This window comes from Diabrotica virgifera, chromosome 1 (assembly GCF_917563875.1).
Source record: "Diabrotica virgifera virgifera chromosome 1, PGI_DIABVI_V3a".
In the NCBI taxonomy this organism is placed as follows: Eukaryota; Metazoa; Arthropoda; class Insecta; order Coleoptera; family Chrysomelidae; genus Diabrotica; species Diabrotica virgifera.
Window position 1 is genome coordinate 286,848,997 of NC_065443.1, and position 13,661 is coordinate 286,862,657.

Below are 13,661 nucleotides of genomic sequence, written 5' to 3' on the forward strand. Positions count from 1 at the left end.
AAAGGATGTGTATTTTTGAAGAACCTCAAAATGGAGAACTTTCAATCTCAAATAATCTCAATAGTGGTGCAATTTTTGGGGAAACCTTAAGAGACATCTTTTAAATTTCATTAAGAAACCTTTTAAATGAGCTCTAGCAAAAGATTTTGGGATAAGAACTAACTGACTTATGATGAAAATAAAGTCGCTCCTTGCTTTTTTTTAAATGTCCTCTTCAACGAAAGACCCTAGTCATTACAATCCTAAAATAAATGAATAGCTTCCTACCTGAAATTAACTTTATTTAGGTATAATTGATACGATCCATGTAATTTGACCTGTTTGGAATGCTTAGTTTAGAAAAAATAGTGAATTAAATCGAAAATGACATTTTTCTATTTAAAAAAAAAAGTTTATTTTTCTTAAATAAATCTAAAAGTATTCATAATATGAAAAAATGTTTCAAATATTAATTGTAGGAGAAAATTTTTATCTTTTTTGTTTTTGTATCACGAACATTTTTAGGTATATTAAGAAAATTGCACTTTTTTTTATTTCAAAAATGTCATTTTTGATTTAATCAACTATTTTTTCTAAACTAAGCATTTTAAACCAATAAAATCGCATCATCATTCTCTTTGCCTTATCCCTATGCGGGGTCGGCTTCCTAATTGCATTTCTCCACATAATTCTATCTTGGGTCATATCAATATTACTCCCCTTTACTCACATGTCCTGCCTAATCGTCTCCCACCATCCTTGAATATGACCAAATCATCTTAACCTATACTCTCTCATTTTGGCATCAATGGGTGCCACACCTAGACTTCCCTTAATATACTCATTTTTAATTCTATCCTTTTTTGTCACTCCACTCATCCATCTAAGCATTCTCGTTTCTGCCACATGCATTCGTTGTTCCTCTTTCTTTATCACTGCCCAACATTCAGTTCAGTACATCATAGCCAGCCTTATGGCTGTTTTACAGAATTTTCCCTTCAACTCCATTGGAACTTTCCTGTCACACAGCTCACCACCCCCTTCTTCCTTCAACTTAATCCATCCAGCCATCCTTCTACTGCATCGCTCTCCATCAATTTCTCCTATACTCTATAATACTCATCCAATGTTCTTAAAACTCTCTTTACAATCAGTTCACCATCCAAAGATACCATTTTATTTGTAGTAACTCCATTTTTAAATGAGCATTCCAAATATTATGTCTTTGTCCTACTAAGTTTTAAACCTTTTTCCTCAAGAGCTTGTCTCCACTGTTCCAGTTTTTTTTTTCTAAGTCTCTTTCACTATTTCCTACTAACACGACATCATCAGCATACATTAAGCACCATGGAATGTTACCCTGTAGTTTCGCTGTTATCTGGTCCAAAACTAATGAGAATAAATACGGACTAAGCACCGAGCCTTGATGCAATCCTACTTTCACATCAAAATTTATCAGTCTCTCCCACACCTGTCCTAACACTAGTCGTGACTCCCTTATACATATCCCTCGCAATCTTTACATATTCGCCAGGGACTCCTTTCTTAGCGTACGTTCAGAGTGGACGAGCAAAGAGCAAAGAGCAAAGAGCAAAGAGCAAAGCGGAGAAATCAAACTCATACTGGCAAACGGAGGTGCACAGAGTGCTAGCAAAGAGCAAAGCGGCGAAACCAAACAAGTTTGATTTCTTTGGTCCATGTAGTGAGACCGCTCCCGTCTGAAAAAATTTTTGATTCGGTTTCTTTGTCAATTCCTATTCAAAAATGTCCCCTTTAAACAAATCTGAAGAGCACCGGGCGGAATTTTTGGGCAGAAATTGTTTAAACAATTTTATCTACTCTATGTTATGTTACGTGTAAGTTTTTAGTTTGTGAAAACTGTCATTATAGATAGCAGTACGTGAAGTGTTTAAAGTGAGCGTGAAGTAACAATGTATTTTAAATGGGACTTACTTTTTCGCACTGTTTTTAACACACTTTCATATAATCAAATATCCTTAACTTTGGCGTTGTCATGGTGATGACATAATGAGCAATAAATTACGACAAAAGTTTTTACAGTTTTGTGGTTTGAAAGAAGTTAGAATTTTTAAATGTCAAAGTTCTAAAAATTGTAGAATAGAAATGAATTCCAGTGACGAAGAGTTACAGTTTTTTTATTTGTTTATGGTAGAGTAGATAAAATATTGTATGAAACTGTGCATGAAGTACTTTTTGCGAACTTACGCGATGTATAGCACTCGCTCCGCTGTCGCTCGTGCTCTAAATATCGCGTGCGTTCGCAAAAAGCATACTTCACGAACTGTTTCATAAATACCTATTTTTAAACAAATACAAAAGATCACGTTTTTTTGCTCCGGAACATATATTTTTAGACGAAGTAGTTTTCAATCCTAATAGTAAATTATTAATATTGAAAATATTAAAAATATTACTAAAAGATTTTTAAATTGAAAACTTATTGGTACACTTTCCTGGTGACACCTCCAAGACCAATTTGCAAGTCAAATAGATGCTGCAGTGAAGACGAGAGGGAAGGAATTCTACACTATGCAATTCACATCCTTTGTCTGCAGCTGGTAAAGTTCCAATGGAAAAATGCACCTAGTTAGGCCGCACCTACATTTGATCCGATTTTCTCCGATCAGATCAGATCCGACGTCGGCCGACGTCGGAATAGAAAATAAACCCATAGTATTAAATGGGGGTGCCTACATAGGGCTTTTCATCGATTGTCATTTGTTTCGAGCTTCTGTCATGTGTCACATAATATTAATATATCTACGTCATACGTCTGTGGTTTGTATTATTGTATATACCAATAACGTATTTCGTAGATATATTAATATTATGTGACACATGACAGAAGCTCGAAACAAATGACTGTGAATGAAAAGCCCTATTGGATCCGTTTTCTCCGATCCGATCAGATCAGATCAGATCCGACGTCGGCCAACGTCGAAATAAAAAATAAACCCATAGTATTAAATGGGAGTGCCTACATTGGATCCGTTTTTCTCCGATCCGATCAGATCAGATCAGATCCGATATCGGCCGACGTCGGGAGTAGCTTCTCCTATTCTCATCGAGAAGTGTTTGGTTTCATTCCGATTGGTTGCAAGTTGAGTTGCAATTTTAGTTGCAAGTTGGTTGCAAGTTGGTTGCAAATTGGTTGCAAGTTGGTTGCAAGATGGTTGCAAGTTGGTTGCAAATTGGTTGCAAACTGGTTGCAAACTGGTTGCAAACTGGTTGCAAACTGGTTGCAAACTGGTTGCAAACTGGTTGCAAACTGGTTGCAAGTTGGTTGCAAACTGGTTGCAAGTTGGGGGTTGCAAGCTAACATGTTTAAATATATTCAATGTCATCATCTCAACACATCTTCATCGGAACTTATTGTCGGTGGTCGGTGGTCGGAAGATTACTGAACCAATGTAGGCACCCTCGCCGGAAAACCGGTCTGATCGGATCTGATCTGATCGGAGAAAGACGGATCCAATAGGGCTTTTCATCGACTGTCATTTGTTTCGAGCTTCTGTCATGTGTCACATAATATTGATATATCTACGCCATACGTCTTTGGTTTGTATTGTTTATATACCAATAACGTATGACGTAGATAAATTAATATTATGTGACACATGACAGAAGCTCGAAACAAATGACTGTGAATGAAAAGCCCTATGTATCGGATCGGATCTGATCTGATCTGATCTGATCGGAGAAAATCGGATCCAATGTAGGCAATGTAGGTGTGCACTTACTCTACGTAGTAATACGACTATAAAATAAAAATGTATAGCATTTTTATTATTATATATTTTTAGGTTTTTTTGGGTTATTCTAAACAAAAAAGGTATCTTGTAATTTTTCCCAAAAATTAATAGTGTTCGAGTTATAGGCGATTTAAAATGTGAAAAATGCGAAAATACGCATTTTCGAGGCCTAAAAACTCATATTTATTTTAGTATTTTTGAGGTTACCAGATACTTAAATTGATGATTAAACATTCAGCTTCGCTTCTGAAGAGTGATCGCGTCTAACCTTAATTTATACCGTTGTTTTTTAATTGTTAAATATGCGTGTTTATCAGATTTTTTTGCCGGTGCGGCGCGCTCTATTTCAAAAATCTCCTATTTCCTCCGAAAATTATTTTTTCTAGATTTTTTGGGATATTCTAAATAGAATAAGTTTCTTGACATTTTTCTCAAAAGTTAATAGTTTTAAGTTATAAGCGATTTAAAATCCAAAAAATGACAAAAAAACTAATTTTTGGATTTTAAATCGCTTATAGCTTTAAAACTGTTAACTTTTGAGAAAAATGTCAAGAAACTTATTTTATTTAGAAAATCCCAAAACATCTAGAAAAAATAATTTTCGGAGGAAAATAGGAGATTTTTGAAATAGAGCGCGCCACACCGGCAAAAAATCGAATAAACACGCATATTTAACAATTAAAAAACAACGGTATAAATTAAGGTTAGACTCGATCACTCTTCAGAGTCTTGAGGCTCAATGTTTAAACTTCAATTTAAGTATCTGGCAACCTCAAAAATACTAATTTAAATATGAGTATTTAGGCCTCGAAAATGGGTATTTTCGCATTTTTCAGATTTTAAATTGCCTATAACTCGAAAACTATCAATTTTTGAGAACATTTACAAGATACCTTTGTTGTTTAGATGACCCACAAAACTTAAAAATATATGTTCCAGAGCAAAAAACGTGGTCTTTTGTATTTGTTTAAAAAAATTGTTTAAACAATTTCTGCCCAAAAATTCCGCCCGGCACCCTTCAGATTTGTTTAAAGGAAATTTTAAAATATTTTTAAATAGGAATCCACAAAGAGACCGAATCGGAAATTTTTTCAGACGGGAGCGGTCTCACTACATGGACTACTGTGAGAGTAAAGAGCAAATATCCTACCGCTCCTATCCACACTGCCGAGTGGAAAAGAACTAAACTCTCGTCTAGCGTAACTACCCGCTATTTGCACTTCTTTGCTCTTTGCTCTTTGCTCTTTGCTCGTCCACTCTGAACGTGCACTTTTTGCTCTTTGCTCTTTGCTCGTTGCTCTTTGCTCTTTGCTCTTTGCTCTTTGCTCTTTGCTCTTTGCTCGTCCACTCTGAACGCGACCTTATTGAGTGCCCACCACAGAATCTCTCGAGGAACTCTATCATATGCTTTCTCAAGATCAATGAATACCATATGAGCGTTTGTTATTTACTCCTCTATTTTTCCATCAACTGCCTTATAATGAAAATTGCGTCTGGTGTTGATCTGCCCTGCATAAAGCCAAATTGATTCTCGGATATTTCGGTCTCTTCACGTATCCGTCTATCAATTACTCTTTCCCATATTTTCATCGTGTGGCTAAGCAGTTTTATAGCCCTGCAGTTTGTACATTGTTGTATATCTCCCTTGTTTTTGTAGACAGGTAGTAGTATACTGCTTCTCCATTCGTCTGGCATTTGTCCTACTTCCGTAATTCTATTAAACACACCTGCTAGCCACCTTGTTCCTGTCTCTCCCAATGCTCTCCATACTTCCCCAGGAATATCATCTAGTCCTACCGATTTTCCTTTCTTTATTTTTTAAAGCGCTTGAGCCACTTCCCCGTTTGTTATTTTGGTGACCATTGCTGCAACTGTCTCCGTTGACTCCACAGGCTGTCTGTCAAATTCTTCATTTAATGAGCTGTCAAAGTACTTTCTCCATCATTTTTGACATCCTTTTCGTGAACTAGTATTTTATTATTTTCATCTGATCACATGGATCGAATCGATTATACCTAAATAAATATAATTTCAAGTGGGAAGCTATTAATTTTTATTAGGATTGTAATGTTTAGTTGTTACATTTAAAAAAAAAAGCAGGGAGCGACTTTATTTTCGTCATATAAGTCAGTCAGCCCTTATGCAAAAATCTTTTATCAGGATCATTTGAAAGGTTTTTTAATGGCCTTTAAAAGATGTCTGTTCGGTTTTTTCAAAAAATTGCACCACATTCAAGTTATTTGAGATTGAAGGTTCTCTATTTAGAGGTTCCGCGAAAATATCCATCCCTTAAAGAGCAATAACTCAGTCATTATTGGGTTTATATATAGGTCTTTCTGACGCGAATCTCTTTGTTTTTTATTAGCTACAATTTTGTTCTTAATATTTTTTTCTATACAATCAAAATTTTTTAAGTTATTCATGTAAAATGGTTATAAAACGTGAGTTTTTTCAATGAAAAATGCAGAGTTTCAATCTCTAATACTTTGGAAAGTATCAACTTTGCAAAAAAGTTTTATATAACAAAATTTACTCAGAATTGGTCAATCTATCGACTTCCATAGTTATTTTGATTGAAAAAAATTTCATCCCCTAGATGAGAATGTTTTCACCCTCAGGCCAAAAGCCCGGTTCGGAATAGGGTAGATTTTGAAGAAGACGGTCAACCGAGCCTAAATTCAAATTTTCATTAAAATCGGTGTTGATTCTCACAATTCCACGGTTTTACAGATTTTTACCGCTGATAAATGGTCTAAAACCAAAATAATTATTTACCGTTACCGTTATAACCCGATTTCAGTTAAAACCCGAATTCACTAGGAAAAACTGGTTTTAACTATGCGCTTTAGACAATTCTAGTTTTAACTAGCCAAAACTAGATTTGACTGCTAAATTCAGTAGTTAAAACTAGAAATCTCACACAAATTTCATTTAGAGTAGTTTATAGTACATAGCTCAAACTAATTTTTACTAGAATAACTAGCAAATACCAGTTAAAATCGTTGCGAGAAGAGACAAATACAATTTGGATTGTTCAAGGCAGTGTTAATGACAAAGGCGACCGGTCGGTAAGAAACTAGTGTGTACAACTGTTGATTTTTCTGCATCGATTTTATTGGTTATATTACGCTACTGTGTATTATTCACCATGAGTGATAATGTCGAAGATCAGGTTGACAGTAGAGATATATGAACGCGGAAAGAACGTTTTTTGGAAAAGATTTTACAAAAGGAAGAGACCAAGAAGAAAGAAAGTCACTAAAATGTTGTGACCAAAAGCATGTATAGGTAATAAATTAATGGCCGAATTACAAGATGCGGAACTGTCTACCAAGAAAACACCGTTAAAAATCGAAGACTAAAACGATATAGAATTGTTGAAGTTGGCGAAACAGTTCGTTTCTAGAATTTAACCCATCAAATATATTATGTACCTGCTGAAGACATTTTTGACATAATTGAAGCAGCCCACGTTGCTATTGTTCATGGAGGTCGGGATAAGTTGAAGACTGAAACCGCCAGAAAATACGCAAATATAACAATTGATATGATCAATGATCAATACCTTTATATCAATGTGTAAAATCTGCCAACGGAAGAAGAGTAAAGCGAAGACGGGTCTTGTGTCGAAACCTATATTGCAGTCAGAAATGAATAGTTGCTGTCAGGTAGATTTTTTGGCGCACCATACATTTTAGTTTCAGATAATGGCCGAGAGTTCGTTAATGCAGTTATAATGAGGTAATGTCCTACTGGCCTGAGGCAAAATTAGTTTGGAAAACCAAGACACAGCCAGAGTAAAGGTTCAGTCGAGCCAGTTAACCAATACATCGAGAAAATGTTAGCAGCCTGGGCTCAAGACAATAACACAACAACGTGGACAAAAGGACTTGCTTTCGTACAATTATTTACCGAGTCTTAGTTGATTCTGAAAATTACTGAAAAGTTTAGTAAAAACTAAATAGTTTTGACTAAAATATGTTTAGTCTAAACAAGAATTAACTGATATATTTGATAGTTCTAGTTTTCACTAGTTAAAACTAGAATTGTCTAAAGCGCGTAGTTAAAACTAGTTTTTACTAGTAAATTCGAGTTTTAAGTGAAATCGCGTTTTTACGGTAACATATACATGGTCATAGCCACCTTTACTTAACAAGCCATGAAGTTGAAATTTGGCAACATTTATTGGTAGACCGATTAATTCTGACAGTTCTCTAATAATAATAGGTTCTCTCGAAATAATAGGTTTTATCAATATTAATAACTTTATGTCAGATGTTCGGGATAAGGTGGAGATTTCTAATTCAATTAAATTTAATAGAGTTAATAACAAATTAATTAAACTTATTCAAGCCAAAACTTTGCTCGATCAAGCTTCAGATGTCAGAGATGTCAGAAAGTTTTCAGATTTCAAATTCCATCCCCGTATAAAGAACCTCACCAACATTAATTTTTCCAAAGACGAAATACAATTGCTCAACTACGGTCTTAAACACTCAGTCCCCAAAGATTTTTCAATCAAAGATATAGAGAACCTTTCTATCGAGACAGACATAGTTATCGAAAATCTCTCCGTAACCCTTTCAGACAGAACATCTATCAGAAACTCTTGTTACCGCTTTCTCAACAAATTCAAAACTAAAATTGATTCTTCCAATAACTCTTCTTTCTCACATAGTCTTTCTTCCAAAAAAGCCAACTCTTTTCTTAAGTCATTAAAATCAATTAAACAAAAAATTACAAACCATCAATTAATTTTCAGTAAAGCAGACAAAGGTAACTGTCTTGTCATCCTTGAACGTGACTTATATAACAACAAAGTCACATCTTTCTTAGAGAGCAACCATTTTACTTCTATAACAGTAGATCCTACAAAAAGATTTATCACTAAACTTAAAGACAACATCAAACAATTTTCTGATTTTTTCACTGAATTTGATGCTCCATACAGCAAAATTCCTAGCAACCCTTTAGTTCCAAGGTTGTATGGTTTGCCAAAAATACACAAAGTTGACATGCCTATACGCCCCGTTGTTAGCTTCATTAATACTCCAGTTTCTATCTTATCTAAATTTCTATTAAAAACAATAAAAAACTTAATTAACTTCACTCCTCAATTTTCAGTTTCTAACACTTACCAATTGGTTGAAAAACTTCAACTCATCAATCTGAATCCAAACATTACTATGCTTTCTTTTGATGTTAGCAACCTATTTACTTCAGTACCCAAAAATGAAACAATTAGTCTGGTAAAAACTCTCCTAATCAATAAGGTTATTCAACCCCATATCATTTCTTCGATAATAGATATTCTACAAATTTGTCTATCACAAGATTTCTTTATTTTTAACAATAATTTCTATAAACAACCAGATGGTTTAGCAATGGGTAGCTGCTTATCCCCCTTTCTAGCTGATGTTTTTATGGATCATTTAGAATCCAATTATATCATGAAAAATCCTGAAGTTCTACATTGGTTCCGTTACGTAGATGATTGTCTCGTTTTTGTGGATGGTCAGCAAGACTCAGCTAATCACCTTTTATTCAAAATCAATCAAATCCATCCCAATATCAAATTTACTATGGAACTAGAATCATCTAATGCCATTAATTTTTTAGACCTTTCCATTACCAGACTCAACAACCAGTTCAACTTTGGTATTTACCGCAAGCCTACTCAAACTGATCATGTTATCCATTCTTCATCCAACCACCCACTGTCTCATAAATATTCTGCTTTTAGGAGTTTCATCCATAGACTACATACACTACCTCTATCTACAGCTGAATTTAACAAGGAACTTAATATAATCAAACAAATAGCAGTCAACAATGATTACAACCCTAATATAATCGACAAGCTCATCCGGAAAAGAGAATCCAATCGTCTTCAGCAACTAGCTTACAATTCAAACCCAGTCATCACACCAATCTATAGGTCCCTACCTTTTCATAATACTGTCATATCTGAGAAGATCAAACACATTCTCTGTTCTTCGGACAATGTCCACATATCATTTAAAGTCAATAACACTCTCAACAAAACATTATCTAACACTAAAGATCCAATCAACTTTATGAATCGTAGTGGTGTTTACAGATTATCTTGTTCCGATTGTGATGCCTCTTATGTAGGAAGAACCTATAGATCACTGTCTACTAGAGCAGCAGAGCACACTAAACGTGACAATACATCAGCTTTCTCTCACCATCTCAAAGTCAACAAACACCACCTTAACATCCCAGATGGTGTGACTTTGATTCATAACATCCAAGATAAGAATACCCTTCGTTTAGACCTATATGAGGATTTAGAGATTGTCAGGGACGCAAGGACAAGTCCAAACTGTGTTAACCGTCAACTTTCTCTTAACCGTGATTTCACCCCCATTCATAGACAATTATTTCCATAATTCTATATTTTTATTCACCTTCACATTGGCCTTCTTTCCTATACATACCACGACAAACCCAAAATAAACAAAAAACCCAAACATTATACCTAATCAAATATTCTTTTAGTACTTCCAGTTTCTTTCACTCTGTGCTCCTGTCAAGACTCTATCTCTTCCATCTCATTCTTTAATTATTTTCACTTAACAAAATCATTTTCTCATTATATCAAAATCACACCATGGAACCCTTGATCTTTTCGGATATGACATTCTAATATAGACAATAACCAAAAATTTTGTTGAATTTCCAACATTTTAATTGATTCACTCTATTTTTCATTTAGATTAAAATAAAAAATAAATCTCAGCTATCAACATTTAATAAATTTACTTAATATCAACTTTGGTCAATACAATATTCAATCTAGAATTTCAATAGTTTAATATGTGACATATTCTTTTTACATTTAGAGCTTACAATCAAAATTAATTTTCTTCTTTGATCAAAACATGTACATTTCTTTCAGCGCAGTTTTCCTAATTTAATATCAGTCTTTATCCATTTAACAATTCACACAATTTAATTTCAAAACAGTAATTATATTTCATTTATTTGTCCACTGAACATAGGCAACTTACCTTATCACCTTTTTAATAATTTTTCTAAATTTAGATTTTCAATAGTTCTATATGGGACAAACTCTTTACATTCAGTCATAACAAAATATTTTTAGAGAAGATTTCTTGATTAAGATATGTACATACATTTTTTCAATTCCACTTCCCTTTTTTAATATCATTTCCTTTAATACCTCCAATAATTCACATTACAGATCTATAGATTGGTATTTTCTCATTATATTCGTTGGTTCCCTGAAACATATGCAACCGACCATTCACTATTGGCATTACTTCCAATTCTACAGCTGCTACTCTATTAAAATATCATATTTTGATAAAAAAATTTTAAAAATTTTCTATATAATTTTCAATAATATTCATTCATTATAACTTTGCTCAAATTAATATAATTATTATCAGTCCTATACAGTAGACAAACAGTCTATGACGTCACAGCATATGAGTAGAATTTTGCTTTTGTTTACGGTGCACTAATGAATATATCATTATAGCTTATTAACCTTTATTTACAATTTAGAATTCATATCAAACAAATTTAATAGTTGCATATTCACAATTGAATAATTAAGTTAAATATTAATGCACATTGTCAAAAATTTTTCGGTTGACATTTGAGAAATCCACCTATCTTCTTTGACATCTTGTCATGAATTTTCAGGCACCAATCTGTCTAATCAGTTGGTTGTTAACCTCTCACCTGATCACAACCTTGTGCTAATTCCGAGCAAGGATGACATACATCCACATGTGATACATTTTTAATCTTAAGACATCGACTTATTGTCGATTACTATACAGCTCATAATGTAGCAATAATGTTATTTTGAGGTTTTACACCTATTCAAGTGGCTAGTTTCAATTACTTGTACACTGGACGTAAGTAACCACATTTTCTTTTTTAACTGTCAAAATTTCACCCTTTTGCATTTCAATCTAAGTGGTTCACTTATTTCCAGGTTTACACTGAGGATGGTCAGTTTGACCGAAAACGTTTTGTACAACCACTCCCTTGTGGATGAATTTTAAAATTTTTTAATAAATTTATAATATACCTATATACAACAGAAGTGTTTACTTCATTCTACGTTGACAGATCTCATTTGTTTTTACATAATTTTCACTGTATTTACAGAGAAACTGAAATATTTTACAATATTTCGTGCTCCAAATTATAAAGAACATTAAAAGGTATGTTATTAAGATGATTTTAGTTTAATATAATATACAGGGTGTCCCAGACTAATTTACCCACGCTATATCTCTTTAACGAATAATGATTTTCGAATGGGACAAAAAGTGGTCTATTCTACTTGTAATACACTTTAATATGGCGTAGAAAAAAATCATCCCTAAATACTCATCCCTTAGTTACAACCCCTAACATTAATTTTTTTAATAGCACCCTGTATATTTTTTTATAGTTTTGAATGTCGTCTTTTATCGTCTATTTAACACATTTTTTGAAAATAAAATCGGTTTGTAAATAACCAAGAAACTATCAATTTATTTTTGTTAATTGTGTGTCCCAGACTAATTTTTCCAGGCTATATTATTTCTTAAACGAATAGAGATTTTTGAATGGGGTAAAAACTGTTCTATTCCATTTGTAATACACTTTCATATGGCGTAGAAAAAATTCATCCCCTAAGTATTCATCCCTAACTTACAGGGTGCTATTTAAAAAAAAATCATGTTAGGGGTTGTAACTAAGGGATGAATTCTTAGGGGACCATTTTTTTCTACGCCATATTAAAGTGTATTACAAATGTAATAGATCAGTTTTGTCCCATTCGAAAATCTCTATTCGTTTAAGAAATATAGCCTGGATAAATTAGTCTGGGACACATAATTAACCAAACTAAACTGATATTTCCTTGGTTATCTACGAACCGATTTTATTTTCAAAAAATGTGTTAAATAGACGATAAAAGACCACATCCAAAACTATAAAAAATATACAGGGTGCTATTAAAAAAATTAAAGTTAGGGGTTGTAACTAAGGGATGAATATTTACGGGATGATTTTTTTCCACGCCATATTAAAGTGTATTACAAGTAAATAGACCACCTTTTGTCCCATTCGAAAATCTCTATTCGTTTAAGAGATATAGCGTGGGTAAATTAGTCTGGGACACCCTGTATATTTTTATATAAACTTGCGTGCATATAGAAATCCGTCCACTTAAAAATTTTGTCATTTTTAATGTCTTATATTTCCTAAACCTGTTGGCAGATGTAAGTGATTTTTTTAATATGTTATAGCCTAATTCTTTTACAATACCGCTGTAATAATACTGTTGCTAACCAGTTAAATTTTTATGGTGTACCGGGCATTTATAAAATACTGAAATTAAAACCCAACTATGGACTCCGGTTTTCTCAACATTCTGTTTTTTTTTATTAATTCGCTTATGTTTAACAACTAGATTTGTTCTTTATCAATTCAGGGTGTTTCTAAATAAGTGCGACAAACTTTAAGTGGAAGGGAACAAAATGCAAAATTTTGACGCGTGTATTTTAAATGTAATCATTTTTTTCGAATCCTGAGAAAACTAATAAGTATTCTTAAAAAATTTAAACGCAGAATGAAAGATTACTTTATTACCGAGGGCCGAAAGTTTCTTAGAATGAATAAAAAGTTTTTTTTAATGACATATTTGAAACTAAAAGTCACACTAAATTTTCATAGTTTTTCACCCCTGTAACTTATTAAAATAAACATAGAAGCTTTCAGTGACCTTCTGCCCTCGGTCCTAACGTAATCTTTTATTCTGCGTTTAAATTTTTGAAAAATACTTATTAGTTTATATTCTTGTTATTGGTTTTTTTTTGTATAATAAACGTTACTTACAAGGAATTACTTTTAATATTA

The 13,661-nt window shown here is 33.2% G+C and overlaps 1 protein-coding gene across 1 annotated transcript in view; it reads left to right on the forward strand.

The window, feature by feature from the left end:
- Nucleotides 1-13,661, forward strand: part of LOC114324303 (uncharacterized) — a 64,924-nt gene that overhangs the window by 14,108 nt on the left and 37,155 nt on the right. The gene's annotated exons all lie outside the window — the stretch shown is intronic.